The sequence below is a fragment of the Acinonyx jubatus genome, chromosome A1 (assembly GCF_027475565.1).
Source record: "Acinonyx jubatus isolate Ajub_Pintada_27869175 chromosome A1, VMU_Ajub_asm_v1.0, whole genome shotgun sequence".
Lineage (NCBI taxonomy): Eukaryota > Metazoa > Chordata > Mammalia > Carnivora > Felidae > Acinonyx > Acinonyx jubatus.
Window position 1 is genome coordinate 38,315,225 of NC_069380.1, and position 20,393 is coordinate 38,335,617.

Consider the following 20,393-nt stretch of genomic DNA (forward strand, 5'->3'; position numbering starts at 1 on the left):
ATCATGTCCACATGAGACTCAAACTTAATCAATAGATGTTGTGTATCTTCTGCCTGCAGATGTGGTCAAAATAATGAAAGAACTGGAGTTAGAAGGGAAGCTTGAAGATGTGACTGAATTGCTGTAATCTCATGATGAAACTTTAATGGATGGGGAGTTGCTTCTTATACATGAGCAAAGAAAGCGGTTTCTTGAGATGGTATCTACTCCTGGTGAAGATTGTTGAAATGACAACAAATGATGTAGAATATTACAGAAGCATAGTTGTTTAAGCAGCAGCAGGGTTTGAGAGGACTGACTCCAATTTTGAAAGTTTTACTGTGGATAAAATGCTATTAAACAGCATCACATGCTACAGAGAAATCATAAGTGAAAGGGAGATTCAATTGATGTAGCAAACTTCATCACTGTCTTACTTAAAGAAATTGCCACTGGGGTGCTTGGGTGGCTCAGTTGGTTAAATGTCCAACTCTTGATTTCAGCTCAGGTCATGATCTCAGTCATGAGAGGGAGTCCCATGTTGGGCTCCTCACAACATTGATAGTGAAGCCTGCTTGGGATTCTCTCCCTTTGCCACTCCCCAACTCATTCATTCTCTCTCTCTCTCTAAAAAAATGTCACAGCAACCCCAACCTTCAGCAGCCCCCACCCTAGTTAGTCAGCAGCCATCAACATTGAATCAAGAAAAAAGATTATGACTGGCTAAAAGCTCAGATTGGTGGTTAACATTTTTAGCAATAAAGTGTTTTTAAAACAAGGTACATAATTTTCCAGACATAATGCTTTTGCACACTTAATAGACTACAATATAGTATAAATGACTTTTATATACACTGGGAAACCCAAAATAATTTGACTCGCTTTATTGGGATATTTGCTTTACTGTGGTGGTCTGGAACCGAACTCACTGTAATAGCTCTGAGGTACACCTGTGGAATCTCAGTCTCACAATCACAAAGAACTAAATTATTCCAACAACCTGATGGGCTCAGAAAAAGATCCTGAACTGCAGATGAAAATGTGGCCCAGCTAACATCTTGATTTTCACCTTGTGAGAACCTAAGCAGAGAATCTATTTATACTGTGTCTGGATTTCTGATCTACAGCAACAGATAAGTGACTGTTGTTTTAATCTGATAATTTAGTGATAATTTGCTGTACAGCATACAAAAGTAATACAGATCATTAGCACACAACAAGATTCTTTCTTAATATCAAACAGGTTATTCTCTATTGAAGAAGATATTGCCCAAGGATTGAAGGATTTTTTTTTCTGGAAACTTTTTATTATTATGTCTTCAGAGACTGCTTTGGCCTGATTTTCCTCTTTCTTCACACAATGTTCTATCCATCTCTTACACTTACCTTTATATTTCTTTTACCTTTGGTTGGTATCTCCTTATTAACTTATCTTTCAGGTCACTATTTGCATTATTTTCCCATTTCAAATATTTGAGAGGACTCCCCAGACACCTGAGTGTGTACCCACATGAGATTTTTATTTAAAGTGAAAGACGTGGTGCTGTAAGAAAGAGAGAACGCAGCCAAGTTTGGAGATCTGAGGGACATTCACAGCATGAGCCTCCTCGTGGGCCTAAGTTTTGCAAGCTGGACTATAATGAGTCTGAACCTTCAGAATCTAGTGAGGAATCTTGTTGGCTTGGAGAAAATTCATTTAAAAAGCTCTCTGACTCTTCCACCAGTCAAACCAGGTTTGTTAAACCGGCCAGGGTAGTTACAAAACATTAGTAAAGTGGGGCACCTGGGTGGCTCAGTCGGTGAAGCATCCGACGTGGGCTCAGGTCATGATCTCAAGGTCTGTGAGTTCGAGCCCCGCGTCGGGCTCTGTGCTGACAGCTCAGAGCCTGGAGCCTGTTTCAGATTCTGTGTCTCCCTCTCTCTCTGCCCCCTCCCCCCATTCATGCTCTGTCTCTCTGTCTCAAAAATAAAATAAACGTTAAAAAAAATTAAAAACAAACAAACAAAAAAAACAGTAAAGTAACGAGCACTGAGTGTAACCAGAAAAGTCTCATATATTGAAGAGTATATCAAAAATTCCATTTCCCTTATCTTGGCCAGTTCTAAGTCCAACAAACCAATCTAACCAAAAAAGCAGGCATCTAGTATCCCCAGAGGTAAAGGCAGAAATTCTCTTGCCTAGCTTTAAAATAGTTCTGCATCCATATTAATCATTGCAGATGGCAGGTTGCTATCTCTAGTCTTCTGCTAAATCCACCAATAACTAGAATTTGGATTTCTATTGTTGATATAGTTTAGTGAACCCAAATATTTGTTAAACTTTCCATCTTTTCTCCCTTTTAACCCACCTTCTCTATTTTCTTGAGTGTATTAATAATAGCAATTTAAAATATTTATCAGTTCTCATCAACTCAATCTCTAGCAGATTGTTTCTCTCGAATTCTGGGTACTAGAACATATTTTTTAGCATGTTTCACAATTTTTTGCATTGGTACTTTGCAGTATAGTAATTATTATAGGGAATTTGGAAGGTGATATTTCTGACAAAAGACAGTTAATTATTTTTTAAAACATACTAGTGTGTCTTTCTAATTCTGCACAGGATTGACATTTAGGTTTATAAGATCTATTATTTTTATATTATTATTATTTTCTCTTTTCTTCATAATTTCTCTTAAATTTTTAACAAAAGGTGTTTCAAACTCCTGGTCATATTACTTTTTGCATCTATTTTTCCTCCCAGTCTTCAGGAAAGTGTTCTATGCTTTTGATGCCTTTGTTATTTTTATTTATTTTTTTTTATTTTTTACTGCTTTTAACTTTTTATTTTAGAATTATCATCAATATTAATCAACGGTCCTTTTGAAAAACTCAATACAGAGGTTACATGAAGGAAAAGTGCCATCCTTGTCCTGCTCAGCCCCTCCCCAGATCCTACCCAACTATCAGAGGCCCAAACCTCTTTGATCAGTTGGGTCCTGGGCTGGCTAATCTGGTTATCCCTCTAGATGGACTTTCCAGTCTCACCACTCTGCTCTGTGCCCTAGGAGGCTGATACACATAGATGGTGTCTCAGGGCTCCCTTGGCCTGGCTTACAGTTGGTCCCTGCCAGTGGGGGAGATGGCCATTATTTATCCTGCCTACCACTCCTGTAGCCCACTCAAGAGTCCCTTTGGGGCTGCACTTTTCAAAGGTATATTCCCATGATTCATTGCTTACATACAACACCCAGTGCTCATCCCAGCAAGTGTCCCTCAATGCCCATCACCCATTTTCCCCTCTCTCCCTCACCCCCGCCAATCAACCCTCAATTTGTTCTCTGTATTTAAGAGTCTCTTATGGTTTGCCTTCCTTCTGTTTGTAACTATTTTTTTCCCTTCCCCCAGGGTCTTCTGTTAAGTTTCTCAAATTCCACATATGAGTGAAAACATACAATATCTGTCTGTCTCTGACTGACTTATTTCACTTAGCATAATACCCTCCAGTTCCATATGTGTTGTTGCAAATGCCAATGTTTATAGCAGTGCTATCAACAATGGCCAAATTATGGAAAGAACCCAAATGTCCATCGACTGATGAATGATAAAGAAGATTTGGTTTATATATACAATGGAATACTACTTTGCAATGAGAAAGAATAAAAGCCTTTGTTATTTTTATTTGAATGTTAAGCATTAGGCATGGAAAGATGAAGAGACAATTTGAGGCTTGGATAATGTTAATTTCCTCTAGTGTTGATTTCTTTGCTTTTGGCAAACATTTGTTGTAAAGTTGGAACACCTGAAGACAATCTGTAGTTAAGGTCATTGTGAAGACTGGTGCACTTCAGATATACCCTTTACAAGATGTAAGCTTAGAACTTGAGGTGTTAAGTCTCCTCTTTCTTGGTGGACACTGGAGTCCAATTTTGCATTCTCTGCAAGCTTCATAAGAATATGGAGAGCACTTTTCACTTTCTCATCAACACTGATGTCATTTTCAAATTGTTGTATATCTAAAGAGGGGAAAGGGCAACAATAATTTGACAGCAAAATTATTTCTCTAGTTATCCCTTCTTTCTTACATTTTAGCTTCACAAATTCCTGTTGTCTTATTAGCTCGCCAGTGCTTTTATGCACATTTATAAATATTTTCATCTCAATTTTCTGTTTTCTGTGAATGAGCATGCTATAAAATAAGCTAGACTTTCATTTATGGTAATGTAAAAGGATGAATAGATTATCAATTAGTTTTGAGATTATAATATGTTACTTATGATACATAATTGGAACCCAAAAATAGAGGAAAGAAGAAGGACAGGAATACATTTGAAGAAACATGAAGAAATGGCCAAACATTTCCAAAGTATAGAAACGAAAATGGACATGAATAACAAAGATTACCCCAAAACTTCCAAATGCACATCAATGAATGTCGTAGACACTGTCTAAAGTTCTCTTTTGGCCAGCAAAAGAGAAGGATGCAGGATGAAAAGTGACAGATAGCTAATGTCCGGGAAAAGACAAGATCCCTGAATAAGGGTCATTGCCCCGTTTTTATTAGGATCAGAAGGCTTACAAACATGGTGATGGACGTGCGTCAAGAAGCAATGAATCTGTGAACATTAACTACTGGACGTGAGGGAAAGGGGGTCTTGAAGATGTTTGGGGTTAGGCGTTTGGGTTAATACAAAACAAAATATTGGCGCCGAGCAGTCAGGCATGAGGCACCATCTCTGTTTATCTTAGCTAGCCTAGGGGATGAGACAGATAGGGGAAATAACCAGAGTTAACAAGGCACCTTTTCTTTTGTTAAGCATCTCAGCTCTGGGCTGCTTCACCTGCAGCGGTCTATAGCCCAATTTACCTGTTTACCTAACTTGGTCCTTCCTTCCTGTGAAAGCAGCTTCTGCTATAGTACTGAATTGGGGGTGCTTCCACCCTGAACACCTAATCTTGTTTATTTCATGTAGCTATGTATTGGGTGCCTTTACACCTCCCTATTCTTGGTTGCCTTGTCTTATTTACCCAAACACGGGTGTGAGCGTCCTATGGCTTTCTGCTTCTTTACACCTTGTTAACCCATTGGTGTAAGCCCAGGGAATGTCTAAGCTTATTCCCCACAGTTGAAAAACAGCTGATCATATAAAAGGTACAAAAGAGCCTTTGGGGTCCTTAGGTGGCTCAGTTAGTTGAGTATCCAAGTCTTGATTTTGGCTCAGGTCAGGATCCCAGGGTCATGGGATTGAGCCCTGCATCAAGTTCTGTGTTGAGTATAGAGCCTGCTTAAAATTTTCTCTTTCTCTCCCTCTGCCTCTCTCTCTCTCAAGTTAAAACAAACAAACAAACAAACAAAAAAACCTTGAAAACAGCCAATTAAAAAAAAATGACACTTTACATAGGGGATAAAAACAACACAGCTGGTGGTGAGCTCCTAATTAGACATAAGGAGGCCAGAAGAAACTGAAAATAATATATTTTTAAACTCTTTAAAGGAATAAAAAGAATTGTCAACTTAGAATTCTGTGTCATGCTAAAATGCCTTTAAAATATGATTAAGTAATACCATCTTTGATCAATTAAAATTGAAATAATTTATTGACAGCAAACCTATGCCATAAGACATAACAAAGGAAATTCTTCATGATAAGAAGAAAATTGGCACAAGTGAAAACGTGTGTCAACAAGAAAGAAAGAGCATTATACATAGTAAATATGTGGGTATACATAAAAGATCGTATATATTTTTAATTTCTTTAAAGTTATATGAATATTTAATGAGAAAATTCTAAGATTGTATTTTGGCATTTATATCAAACATTAAATGTAAATAGACTGAAAGTTAAGTATGCAAATTTTAATCACTAGAACTACCATTAAAGTTTAACGCAAAATTTATAGTTCAAAAGTCAACAAATAAATTTTTTAAAAATATTGGTTTGGAATGGAGATGAGATGATCCTAAAGTAGACGGGTCAAACAAAAACAACTGACAAAATATTTGAAAAAAAAAAAAAAACAGTCTCAGTTCTTACATACAAATAGGTTAATCTCTGCAAACAAGACCAGAGTTGGTTAGACTTGGGAAAAAATACCAAGAGCCAAGTGTGTGCTATCAATAAGAGACACTTGAAGCATAAAATTACACAGAGGTTGATGCAAAAAACCACAAAAGCCAAAAAATATATCAGACAGTACTACTGGGAAACAGACAAACCCACAGTAATATTTAGTTAACAGTCCCTTTCAGAAACTAATTTTTAAAATAACAACAGAAGTAGTAAATAAATAAACAATCTGGACACTCAGATGTCTTTATTCAGTTGAGGTATTGAAAACTAAATTCAAGAACTAGAATAAAATCATTTCAAGTCCACATGATATGCTAAGTTAGACCACATACTGTGTCAAGACGTAAATCACAATTTATCAAAACATTAAAATCTTATAGAGTGTTCTCTATTCATGAGATAATTAAATTACTAATCAATAACAAGAAGACATTTAGAAAATCCCCACTTGATTTTAAATTAAATGACACTTGTAAATAATACCGAGTCAAAGATAATAAGCACGAGGGGAATTAGAAAATGTGTCAAGCTGAATGATAATAAAATCACAACATACACACAAAAACATTGTGGTATGCTGCCAGCACAGTGCTTAGAAATAAATTTATAGATATAAATACATTTAGTCATTGAATTATTCTACATTAGTCATTCTGTTATTCTATGACTCCTAAATATATACTGTATTATGTACTGTAGATATTTTTTTGTTAGAATTCTTATTAAATAATGCAATTTCTGTCATCTGTATTTTATTTTAAAATGCTACAAGATAGGCTTTTTCATTATTAAACTTGTTTTTAATGTATTTTGGCAGTCTATATCTTAAATTAGTGCTGTGCGGAGGAGATAAGGAAACAGTCTCTCTCGTAAGCACAGAACCAAAGAATGAGTGTTCCTCCCGGTTTTGCTGACCGTGGCTCCTCTGGTGCCTTCATATCATGAACTCCAGATCAGGGATTTGGGGACAAGAGATTTGTTCAGCACAATTACCTCTAGTAGATAGTGCTACTTAGCCGTGCTGGGCTGTAGTTTGCAATAAATAATAAATAATAGACAAAACCTCAATACAGCTGAACAGCTGTCGCCACAGCTAACAGTGGAGCAAATCACGAGGTCAGACAAGAAATATAACTGGGGAGCACACAGATACCCAGCTGCCAGGGCTAACAGAGCACATATCTTCACATCTGCAGGGCTGTAGCTGCCAAACCTTTCCCATAAGCAGCTTTGTGTATTGACTTCAGTCAGGCCTGGTAGAAAGACAGAGAAATAAAATTTTGTATATTCAACACTGTTAGAATGAAGAGTGTATCAAGTTAATGTTGCAGTTGTGAATGAATGGCTATGATTTTATTTTTGTCAAAGAAGAAATATACTCTTAAAATATTTAAGTTCTTTTGTTCAAGGGCTATGTCTATTTCTTTTTTTACTATCTAAACAACTGTAATAATCATTTAATATCTTTAAAATTGCAAAGCTCACATTGTGTTCAATTATAGTTTCACATGGAAGCTGAACTATTTCATTAATAGATATATTTTACTGAAAATTATTTACTGAATTGAGAGACTTTGATACTCTTTTTGATTTTTTATCAAATCTATAGTCTAAAACATTCTTTTGTATCATGTTACTTGTCATTGTTGGCATAATATTTATGTTACATTACTAAGTAAAAAAGATAACACTTTCATGGTTGGCGCAAGAGTAAATTTGTTACACGAAAAGAAAACGTAGATGCAAGTGAAAGATAAAATTTCTTAAAATATTTGATAGCCATCCAAGTGTGGGATAATAGTGGTATATATATATTTTTTAATTGGGTATATTCCTTAGGTCAAACAGATACCAAAGAGGGGATTGAGTTGATGACCCTGTGAGGTAATTCAAGGAGCAACTACCCACCCATTTCAGATGGGCTCTTGACCACACGTGACATTTCTAGATGCTGGCTACGTGTCTGCCATTCTAAATGGGCCAACGCAGTAATGGGGGAAATTGTGCACATATAGGTGTTTGCTGAGAGCTGGAGTGCATTGAAAATCAAATGGCCAGTCCTCAAATGGGCCTGAGGTTTTTTTTTTTTCTACAGCCTTTTTTAAGAGAAGATACATTTGCTATTATATTCATATTGTTAAGACAAATGCAGATTTTGAAATTCTACAATTAGAAACTATTTCAAGGTGCTCTCAACTGCTCTGAAAATGAATATCCCTATTACAAAGATACTCTGTGAACCCATTTCCTATTTTTAATAGCCAGTTGAATCATAGAACTGTTCTTTGTTGTGTTCTGATCAAATTCCTCTTTATGATATGGATCTTTATGAAATTGTCGTAGGGAATTAGTATGCTTCTATCTCCTTACTGTTCCTTTAGAAAATCATAGTTTTCATTATAAATGAATATATTAAAATTGTGTTTAATACATCAGTTTCTTATGAATTATTTACTGACCATTGTCTTTCATGTGTTCTCTAAAATGATTTTCATGCCCAAAAACATGGAGTATATTTACGGGTATGTTTAGATATCAGTATAACCAAACTCAGACTGAGAGGTCTTTTCTCCATCGTTCATCTGCTTATCAACTGGCAATCCCCACACATTGTTCCACAAACCTCTCGTTGTATGACTCTCGACATTAGTGTATACAGTTTGTCAACTTTGAATAGATGAGGAGATACAATAATGTACTGAAAACAAACCAACTAGAAACTTATGGAAACTAAGAGAAACTAATGAAAGAATATTTTTACAAGGGTAAAAACATAAGAAATGTAATTTTAATATTGTTCTGTATGTTTTATCATAATCCGCTGCTTATAGGTATCTGAGAAAGTTATCTATTATGTCTTTGAAGCCATATTTCAGTTGGGAATGTTTAATAAACTTTGCTTTTCTTAATTAATTTTAGGCACTCTACTGTGTATACACTGGTGTTTTAGTGTTGTTTCATTTTGAGGACATGCCTTTTGTGAAACTCCTGATAAAATTCTTCACCCATTTTTCTGTCTATATATTTTATTGGTATCTCCATATATAGATTTTTCTGCATTTTCTAGGTCCTGGAGATGTAAAGTTAGGTGTGTGCGTGCACGTGTGTGTGTATGTGTGTGTCATCTTTTTCTTTTTTTAATGTAGTGGGCAACTATTATAAACTTTTTCCATTAGAACTGATTTCATTATATACTATAAGTTTTGGGTATGTTGTTTTTCATTTTCATTTGTTTTGAGATATTTTATTTTTCTTATGGTTTCTTCTTTGACCTATTAGTTTCATTTCCACACAGTAGTGAATTTTCTGGTTTTCCATCTGCCATTGTTTTTTAGTTTCATACCATCGTGCTCAGAAAAGACACTTGGTATTATTTCAGTCTTCTTACATTTGCTAAAATTTGTTTGGGGACCTGACATGTAATCTGCCCTAGAGAATGTCCCATGTGCACTAGAGAAGAATGTGTATTCTGCCGCTGTTGTGTGGAATGTTCTACATATGTCTGTTAGGTCCATAGGAACTTTAAAATATAGTTCAAGTCATGGGGCATCTGGGTGGCTCAGTCAGGTGGGCATCCAGCTGCGGCTCACGTCATGATCTTACAGTTTGTGAATTTGAGCCCCGCATTGAGCTCTGTGCTAACGGAGACTGGAGCTCAGAGCCTGGAGCCTGCTTCGAGTTCTGTGTCTCCCTCTCTCTCTGCTCCTCCCCGCTCATGCTCTATCTCTCTCTCTCTCCTTCAAAAATAAATGAAAACATTAAAAAAACTTTTTTTAATGTAGTTCAGGTCAGTTTTTCCTTGTTGATTTTCTGTCTGGATGATCTATCCATTGTTGAAGTAGGGGTATTAGGGGTATCCCTAATATTATTGTATTACTGTCTATTTCTCTCTGTTAGTATTTGCTTAATATATTTAGGTGCTTCAATATTAGGGGCATGTACATTTACAATTGTTATATCCTCTTGATGACTTGACCCCTTTATCATTAATTAATAGCCTTCTTTGTCTCTTACAGTTTTTGACTTAAAGTCTACTTCTTCTGATACAAATATAGGTACTCCTGCTCCCTCTTATGTACTATTTTTCTCATTTCAATTAGTTGTTCATAAGTGTTTCCTTATAGTTCACTGAATTTCTTTAAGAGGATTACTTTGAATTCTTTGTCATACAACTGATAAATATCCATTTCTTTAAGGTTAGTCATTGGAGTTTTATTAGTTTTCTTTGGTTGTATCATATTTCCTTGATTAATCATGATCCCTGTGGCTTTGTGTTGGTGTCTCCGATTTCAAGGAAGTAGGCTCTTCTTTTAATCTTTAGTACTGGCTTTGATAGATAAACTCTTCACCAGTCAGCCCATCAAGAAGTTGAATGGGCCATTTTTTGGTTCATGGGTAGGCTTGTTGCTCGAGTCCTTGGGTAGGCCAGTCTGGTGCCTGGGTCAGCAGATGAGCAGGCCTGGTGCTTGAACACATGGCAACCAGCCTGGTTCCTGGACCTGTGAGAACAGGCTTGGCCCTGGGGGCCACTGAAGTAGGCTTAGCATCTGGGTCCATGGAGATGCTTCCGTACCAAAATAGGTAGGCCAGGGCCTGGGTTCATGGGAGACCCCTGGGAGCCTGGTACCATGGAGTCACAGGGGACATACTGGCTCTCACTTCACTTTCTTTTTCTCTTAGGGTGAATCTCTTTCTGTCTTGGCACTGGGCTGGCTGGGCTTGCTAGAGTGGTGATGGGGGGGTGGCGGGGAATGTGAATATCTTTTTACCCTTCTCAATGTGTGTGTGTGTGTATGTGTGTGTGTGTGTGTGTGTGTGTGTGTGTATCATTCTGGTGATGTGATGACTCACCTGGAATTGTTAGCTCTTGTGAAGGTATTTTTGGTTGTGGATAGTTATTCAAATTAATGTTTCTGAGAGGAACGGTTGCTAACTTCACTCAAACTAAATAATTTAAGTGTATTTGAAATCATCAGCCATTTACTTTGTGGTTTATTATTTTTATGTCTTTATTATTCAAGGTCACGAAGATGTTTTACATTTCTTTCTAAAGAAAGAAAGAATGCACCTGAGTGAAGAAAGAGTATAGCTGAACAAAGGAGGTAATACATTTAATTAAGAAAAAGTGAAATTTGGATGTATTATTTTACTCATTAAGCAGAAAATTAAAAAAAAAATCTTACTGCTTTCCTCTCAATTTAGGAATAAGTTTACCTAACATTTCAGATAATCATACTTATGTGTCAATGTATATTTGATTATGGAATATTTAAGCTAATAGTTTATCATATATAAAAAATGTATGACTTTTATTTTCTTTTCTAACTTCTAGAATGCATTGCTGAGGTACTGAGGAAAATCGAATTATATCTGATAGTTCAAGTTCAAACTATGACTTTTACTTTAATGTAACAGATATGAATTCTAAGTAATATTGTTATTTGAACTCTATGAATTTTACTTCAATTATTTTTTTCAAATAATTCTATTAATATAATCATAAATGACATCTTTTCATGTTGTCTAGGTTCAATTCCTTTTGCCCATGAAATATTCATTTTATTTTGTCCTTGGCTACTTTATAGATATTAAATTAATTTGATAGAAAATTATTATGAAACATTTTACAAAATATTCTCTGCTTTAAATTATGAGCCTAATTATCATGTGAATAAGGAGATTGTGAAACACATATGCAGCAAGTTTCAAAACTTCTTGTATCTTTTATTACTATATTTACCAAATTCTTACTACCTCTCCCTTTCTTTGTACCTCTCAGAGCCACAGAGCCATAGAACAGTGTGATATTAAGAGAAGAAAAAATGCATTTAAATAATAAGACTTGTTCTTTAAATCTTGTATTAAATTAATTTTTTGGATATACTTTTTATCAAAAAACATAAGAAGAGAAATTAACAGAATATTGTGCCAGATATTGTTCTGAAAGTAATTTATAGAAATGCCTTCTAATTAAAAAATGAGCATATTGATTTGAGTCAAGAATAGAGTTTTCATATTTTGAAACAGTAAACTGTCTTTAGTTTGTTAAGATTAAGATAAATGGAAGAGAGAGGGCTTGTGCTTGAAACCCAGATCTGTTACTCACTGCTTACAAGATGCTGAATATTATTTAATTTCTTTAATGCTCAGTTGTCTTTTTAATCTCTTTATTAAAATATATACAAAATAAGATAAGATAAAACCAGAGAGGGAGGCAAACCGTAAAAGACTCTTAACTATAGAAAAGAAACTGAGGGTTCCTGCAGGGGTGGTGGGCAGGGTATGGGCTAAATGGGTGATGAACATTAGGGAGGGCACTTGTTGGATGAGCACTAGTGTTATATATAAGTGATGAATCACTAAATTCTACTCTGGAAACCAATACTACACTATATGTTAACTAACTTGAATTTAAATAAAATCTTGGAAAGAAAAAAAAAGGATAGATAGATATAGATATAGATATAGATGATATAGTTATCAACGATGGAAATGAGTATAAATAAGTGTGATTAGACCCATATAATCATATAGATGCATAAATGTTCAGGTGGGCCTGGTAAATATTCAAATATACACAAGCACCACAAGTTTCTCTATTGCTGTCCTTTTTAATGTTAATAAGTGGCCATTGAAAAGTGTTCAAATAGTTACATGTTGGAAAATTGAAGATGTTTTTTATGTTGATTTAAAAAATATAGTGGTAAAACCTATATATAGTGGTAAAACCAAAAAAGTAGTTTTGACACCTTTTAAACTGCTGTGTATGAGCTGTTTTAATTGAATTCTTATGTACAGGCATCATATAAAAAATTCAAGTTAGGTTCAAGATAGATAGATAGACAGTAAGATAGATACAAAGAAAATGGGAAGAAGTTGATAAAAAAGTGTAAAAGGGGAAAAAAGAAAAAAAAATAGAGCTATAGAAATCTAAATAAAAATATAGACCAGCAGCCTTATTTTACAGTATGAGCTATGGGTGACAAGTATTTCAGAAACATAGCTGTTAGTACTTGACCAGCCTATTGACTTTTAATATTACAAACTTGAATTGAATTAATGGCTAGCTGTAACTTCTAATGAAGAGTATCGCTATAATAATCTAAAGGAGCAGAACATTACTTAAGAAATTCTGACATCTCTTTAACACAAATTGAGAAAGTAAAGAATAGTATTAATAAGTGTTAGTATAAACAAAAGCAAAACAAAACAAGATTTTAGATCAGCAGACCACTTTTATAGGAAACAATAACAATGAGCTTGCTATGGTTTTGATGTTGTTTTAACACATTCATTATATGTAAAATAACATCTCTAAAAATTTGGACAATATCACTAATTTTCAATTTCTATAGATGAATTAAGGCTCTCACAATACCCTTGCTTTTACTTCTTCAAATATAAGTGATCTGGTTTTAGATAAATGACAACACTTACAGCAGACTTTAGACAGTGGTGATCTGTTGTGTTTTTGTTTTTGTATTTTGCTTATTTGAGAAATTTGCTATTTTTATTTTTATTTTATTTTTATTTTTTTAAATATAATTTATTGTCAAATTGGCTAACATACAGTGTATAAAATGGGTTCTTTGTTTTTGGGGTAGATTCCTGTGGTTCAACGCTTACATACAATACCCAGTGTTCATCCCAACAAGTGCCCTCCTCAATGCTCATCATCCATTTTCTCCTCTTCCCCACCTCCCCCATCCACCCTCAGTTTGTTCTGTGTGTTTAAGACTCTCTTGTGGTTTGCCTTCCTCCCTCTCTGTTTGTAACTATTTTTTCCCCTTCCCTTCTCCCATGGTTTTCTGTTAAATTTCTCAAGATCCACATATGAGTGAAAACATATATCTGTCTGTGACTGACGTATTTCACTTAGCATAATACCCTCCAGTTCCACCCATGCTATTGCAAATGGCAAGATTACATTCTTTCCATTGCCAAGTAGTATTCCATTGTGTATATAAACCACATCTTTTTATCCATTCATCAGTTTATGGCCATTTGACTCTTTCCATAATTCTGGCTATTGTTGATAGTGCTGCTATAAACATTGGGGTACACCTGCCCTTATGTGTAGAAGGGTTCTAATAAGATTTAAGCATAGGCTACATGGCAGAGTCTACTGAGACAATGACTGCACAGTTAAACAACAACAAAAAATCATGGAGAGCCATGTACACTGAGACAAGGAATTTAAATTTTCTTTTAAAGGCATTGTAGAATTAGATCATATAAGTAAAATTGTTGGCTTCCTGGGTTAGAAAGATTGCTGTATTAGAAATATAGAGCGTGCTTGGAGAGAGGCAAGGATAATCTGGAGGTTAACATAGCCTCTGAGAATGACATTTGTGACATTAGTCTAAATTAGAGGTGTGAGGGGTGCTTGGGTGGCTCACTGGGTTAGCTGAGCATCTGACTCTTGATTTCAGCTCAAGTCATGATCTTAGGGTCTTGGGGTTGAGCCCTGCATTAGGCTCTCTCTCCCTCTCCCTTTGCCCACCCTCCCTCATTTGCACGTGCAAGCACGCGCACTCTCTCTCTCAAAACGAATGAATGAATGAATGAATGAATGAATAAATAAGAGGTGTGAGACTTAGCATGGAAAGGAGGGTCATATTTTATGGAGCACAAGCTCATACTGTACCTATCATTTCTAAGAGTGACTACTTTTCCTTTTATTGACTAATAGCTACAAAATACTTTGTTCTCAGATGTGTTTATGAATCTCTTAGTGAGCTGCAAGAGTTTTGGCAATGTAAAGTAAGTTTAGAGGAACTATTTGTTGAGAGTGTATTCATTTGTGAGGGTGTGTTTTCAGTGACAACTTGTATGAATTGTTTAGTGGGTCAAAAGAAGTCAGAACTGTGTGAAACTGGGAACCGTATGTTGCTAATATCATAGTTGTTACAAGGTACACATGCATGGAAGCCTTTATCTCCATGACTATCTGAAAATGGCCACTTGATAAATGTGACTTTCCTTCCATCCCTCTTTGATTCCCTCTTTTACTCTTACTGGAATCTGCAAGTGCCTAAGTCTGCTGAATTACATTAAAAGGAAATAATGCTTCAGGATGCCTGGGTGGCTCATTTGGTTTAGTGTCCAACTGTTGGTCTCAGGTCATGATCTCAGGGTTCAAACCCCATATTGGGCTCCACACTGGGTGTGAAGCCTACAAAAAGAAAAAAAAAGAGGTGTACCTGGGTTGCTCGCTTGGTTAAGCATCCAACTCTTAATTTTGGCTCAGGTCATGATCTCAAGGTTGAGATCAAGCCCCACTTTGGGGATTGGGATTCTCTCTCTTTCCCTCACTTGCAGGCAAGCTCTTTCTCTCTCTTAAAACATTTTTAAAAAAGGAAATAGTGCTTGAATTGTAAATAATTGTTTTCTATGAGTTAGGAATCTCTTTTGTTTTATGTCCATCTGTTACTGGGTTGCTTAGTTCTTGTTCCAAATGCAGTTGGAGACCTGAGACCAGAATGGGGAAATAGATTTTATGGAGTAGGTAAGTATAGTACACTTTCAAAAATGAAAGGGAGACACTGCCAGTGGCAATGGCACCTGGAAGCTCTAGCTACCTCCTTTTAAGCTTCCTTTCTGCATATGTAAATTTGGCTTTAATTGATATTTTTGATTGACAGCTGGTGGTTGTATAATATTTTGGCTTCTGCACCATGCGCCTAAAGGGCAAATTGCACCTTTTGTGCACAGGCTCAGATTTTAGAAGTCCCCTTGGGGCACTTGAGCCAGCTCTGGCTCCTCCTGTTCTGTTAACCCTGGGGTGGGGGGGCCTCTGAGGGTGTGGTCAGCACATGCTTTATCTCTCCTAGCTCTTGCCTAACAACTGCCTAACAAGTCCATTTCAACTTCCATTGTATTTTGTGATGTGTGGGTATGTAGTTATATAGAAAAGTAGAGTGATAAGAAACAATGGTATTTCTTCTCCATTGATGTAAACATGATATTAAAAAAGTGTTGTTTTAGTTAACAAACTGAGGTACTTATATCTACTTGATCGGTATAATAATACCTCATTCTCATACTTGCCTGTTAAAAAACATAAGAATGTACAATATATTTTTTGCCAACCTATTTTACAGAAGCTCATTTATTCGTCTATTCACTTATAGAAATATTGAGAGACCTCTAACCTCTGAGACTGAGAGACCTCTAACCTCAGAGACTTCTAAACCTCTGAAGAAGACTTTCTTTAGGTCAATTTATTTGAATAATTGGTTAGGAAAGCTTATAGAAAAAGATCACTCTGTATATAAAACATGCTTACTAGAAATACGTTGTCTAAGGAGAAAATGAATATTGCATAAATTTTTAGGTTGTTCTCCAAAGCAGCATCTAAGAAGGGGGAAATGGGTTTTCTATTCAAAGGACTTTTCAACAAACACAGCAGAAAGGAGACCTTTCACTTATGATCGATAAAAGTCTACATAACAAACACTTTGCTCTCTCCATAAGAAAGACTGTTTTCTTCTCAGGGACCAATACCTAACAAACAAGGCTGGAAGATAAAGATGTATTGTTCAGACCAATTATGCTGAAGAGAAACATAAATAAAGGCTGTGGCTTTGTGTCAGTTTCAGGCACATCTCTTGGACGAGAAACGTGAAACACTACAGCTATGAAGCCTCAACAAAGCAAAGTAGAACATTTTTAAAAAGAGTTATGTTAATCTATTTTTCTTTTATGTTCCTATCTTGAATTTAAAGATTAAGAATAAATAAATCGAAGCAATGCCATAAACTTAAAATGATATATCCTTTGATTGAAAAGATCAAAAAGTTTATAAGTAAAAGAACCACAAAATATGATTTGGAATTTGCCTAAAAGTGTATTTCTTGAGTTGCATAAATTATTTGACTAAGGCATTTTATTTTTTCATTTTCCCCTAACGCACCTCATTGCAGCATTTTACCTAAGATATTTGTTTCTTAAATCTGATGTTAAATTTCTCTATATCTCTCTGTTTATTTCTCTCTCTATATATATATCTAATCTGTATTTGGGCAGAAGGATTTTGCTAGATTTTTTTTTTTTTTTTACGTATAGTATTCGATGCTATATTAACAGAACTTAGTGATTTTTAGGCATGTGTGATGGGCAGAAGTCAGTGTTGATGTCTCAGCTCCTGGTGGCATTATCATTTAGTGTGTGTTAGAATGCCAATGAAGAAGCAGGTTTTCCAGAGAAGTTAATGACTTCAGTTTTGGAAACTTGGATTCTGTGGTTCTTGAAGCTTTTCTAATTGCAAATGTCGATATATAGGTTAGAAAGCAATTTTTGGATCTCAAGGAAAAAATATGAACTAGAAATTACTGCATGAAGAATATTAAGTACAGGTATTGTGTTTAGTGTGAAAATAAATGAATAAATTTTAAGATAAACTGCAGTTTTATTATCTCTATATATCTATATATTATTTTAATAGGCTTAATGAGCCCACTTATGTGACCTATACCATGAAGAACTAACATATTTTGTTTATAAATTATTTCTCTGACTCTTATATAGTATGTTACAAAGTTAACAGTAATTAAAACAGTACTTTTCTGGCATAAAGACAGAGATGAAGACTAATGGAACAGAATAGAGACCAGAATTAAACCCATGCATATATAGTCAATTGATATCCAGCAATGGTATCAAGAATACACAATGAACAAAAGATAGCTTTTTTAACGAATAGAGTTGGGAAAACTGGATGTCAACATGCAAAAGAATAAAATTGGACCCCTATCTAAACATCATACACAAAAGTGCACTCAAAATGAGTTAAAGACTTAACAATAAGACCTAAAACTGTAAAACATATGTAAAACCTAACAGTATGGAGGCTCCTCAGAAGACTAAAGGTAAACTACCCTACGATTTAGCAATCCCATTTCTGAGTATCTATCCAAAAATTGAAATCAGATCTCAAGGAGATATCAACACTCCCATGTACATTGCAGCACTATTCACAATAACCAAGATATGGAAACAATCTAAATGTCTGTCAACAGATGCAGGGGAAATATGTGGTATATACGTATAGTGGAATACTATTCAGCCTTAAAATATAAGAAAATCCTGCCATTTTCTACTACATAGATGAAACTGAAGGACATTATGCTGAATGAAATAGGCCAGACAGAAAGACAAATACTGCCTGATTCCACTGACATTTGGTACCTAAAATATTTAAACTCCTAGAAGCAGAAAATACAGAATAGAATAGAATAGGGTAGAATAGAATAAAACCATATTATGGTTACCATATTTTAGGGCAGAAGGAAGGAGGAAATCAAGACTTGTTCAATTGGCATGAAGTTTGGAGATCTGCTATACAGTACAATACCTGTAATAAACAATACTGTATTGTTCATTTAAAAATTTGTAAGAGAGTAGTTCTCATGTTAAGTGTTCTTACCACACACGCAAAAGGGGACACATAAAAATTTTGGAAGTGTTAGGCACATTTATTGTCTTAATCGTGGTGATGGTTTCATATGTTTATGCTAATGTCTAAACTCATCAAATCATGTATGTTAAATATGTGCAGATTTTTGTATATCAATTATACTGCAATAAATCTGTTTAAAATTTTTAAAGAATATTGATAAATATATGCTGTCTAAATGAATAGATTAAGAACTGAGTTTCAATGTTAAAATCTAGAAGTGGGTGATGGTATAAGGAATTATGGTAAAACCTTGGTTTGCGAGCATAATTCATTCCGGAAACATGCTTGTAATCCAAAGCACATGTATATCAAAGTGAATTTCCCCTTCAGAAATCATGGAAACTCAGATGATTCATTCCACAATCCAAAAATATTCATATAAATATGATTATAATACTGTATTATAATACAAAATAATAAAGAAAATGCAAAATATAAAGAAAAATAAATTAACCTGCTCTTACCTTTGAAAACCCTCGTGGCTGATGTGAGGGAGACAAGAGAGTTGGGTAATCGTGTAGGATGACATTCACTATCACTAACGGAATGACTGCTATCTATTGGCTCATAGAATCTTTTTCTTTTTGTGCAACTTTAACGAGGAACCTATCCGATGACACTTGGTTTGGCCTCCTTTTGAGGATTTTGCGGAAATGTAACATTGCATTGTCATTAAACAGATTCATCACTCGCACTGTTACATACAGACTTATTCAGGTGGTGCTTTTGTACAAAAATTTTGCATTGTCTCCCACATTTTACATATTTCCCCAATCTCACTTGCAGTGAGGGATTCCTTCGCCTTTTTCTCCTCCTCTGCAGATGAGATGCAGACAGACACTTCTTATAAAATGTTGCAATTTCAGCCACTTGTATACCTCCTTTGTACTTCTCAATGTGGTTTCCTTCTTAACTTCCACCATAATCATCTTCTTCTTGCCACCTTTCTTTTCAATCTTTTTCTGCATGTGGGGCATTGTATACACTCACACGGATGTTGACTACAGTACAGTATTAATAAACTCTTTTCATATAATGTATTTAATATAACTGGCAGTAAGGCAGCAGAAGAAAGTGTCTGTATCTGCAGGCAGCCTGGCCTAGAATGAAGCGCAAAGCGTTCCTAAGCTTACTCTTGTGTGGGAAAGCAAAGGACTGTCCATAGGTGCCTTGAAGTGACAAAAAATACACTAGTGCCAGGTGTGGGCACCTTCCAACGTTCTGAAGAATCACTGATTTCTTCCAAACACCAACCACATCCTGAGACCAAGCATCTGAGCACGGGAGACAATCACCCACAATTTCACAGAGAGAGAGAGAGAGAGAAGAACCATTGGCTCAGTTGTGGTCATGTGACACTTGGCATCACGTACTATTCATATTACAAGACATCACTTGTTTATCAAGTTAAAATTTATTAGAAATATTTTTTCATCTTGCAAAACACTTGTAGAACAAGTTACAATTCAAGGTTTTACTGAATATTTTTAATCACTCATCACTAAAAGTTTATTTTGCTGGATATGAGACAAAAGGCCTGATTCAGTATCAACATATTCTTTTGTTCATGTGTTGGACATTTTTTATATTAAAGCAATCTGTATAGTTTCAGAAAATATATAATATTCCCTGTGGCTACCTAATGCCAATCCAGCCCAGTCCCAAAATTCTTTGGCTGCTATTGCTTTTACCTGCTGAATCTACAGAACTGTTTTGTTGTTATTGTCGAAAATATTACAGAAACAAATTAGTTATATTGATAGATATTTGAGAGTTTTTATCTGGGATATACCCCCCAAAATGGTAGGGTAAGTGTGAAAATGTGATAGAGATTTATTAGGGTGTATTCGTTTCTTATTATTAAGTCCTTCTATAGACCTCAAATTAAAATAAAATTTAGATAC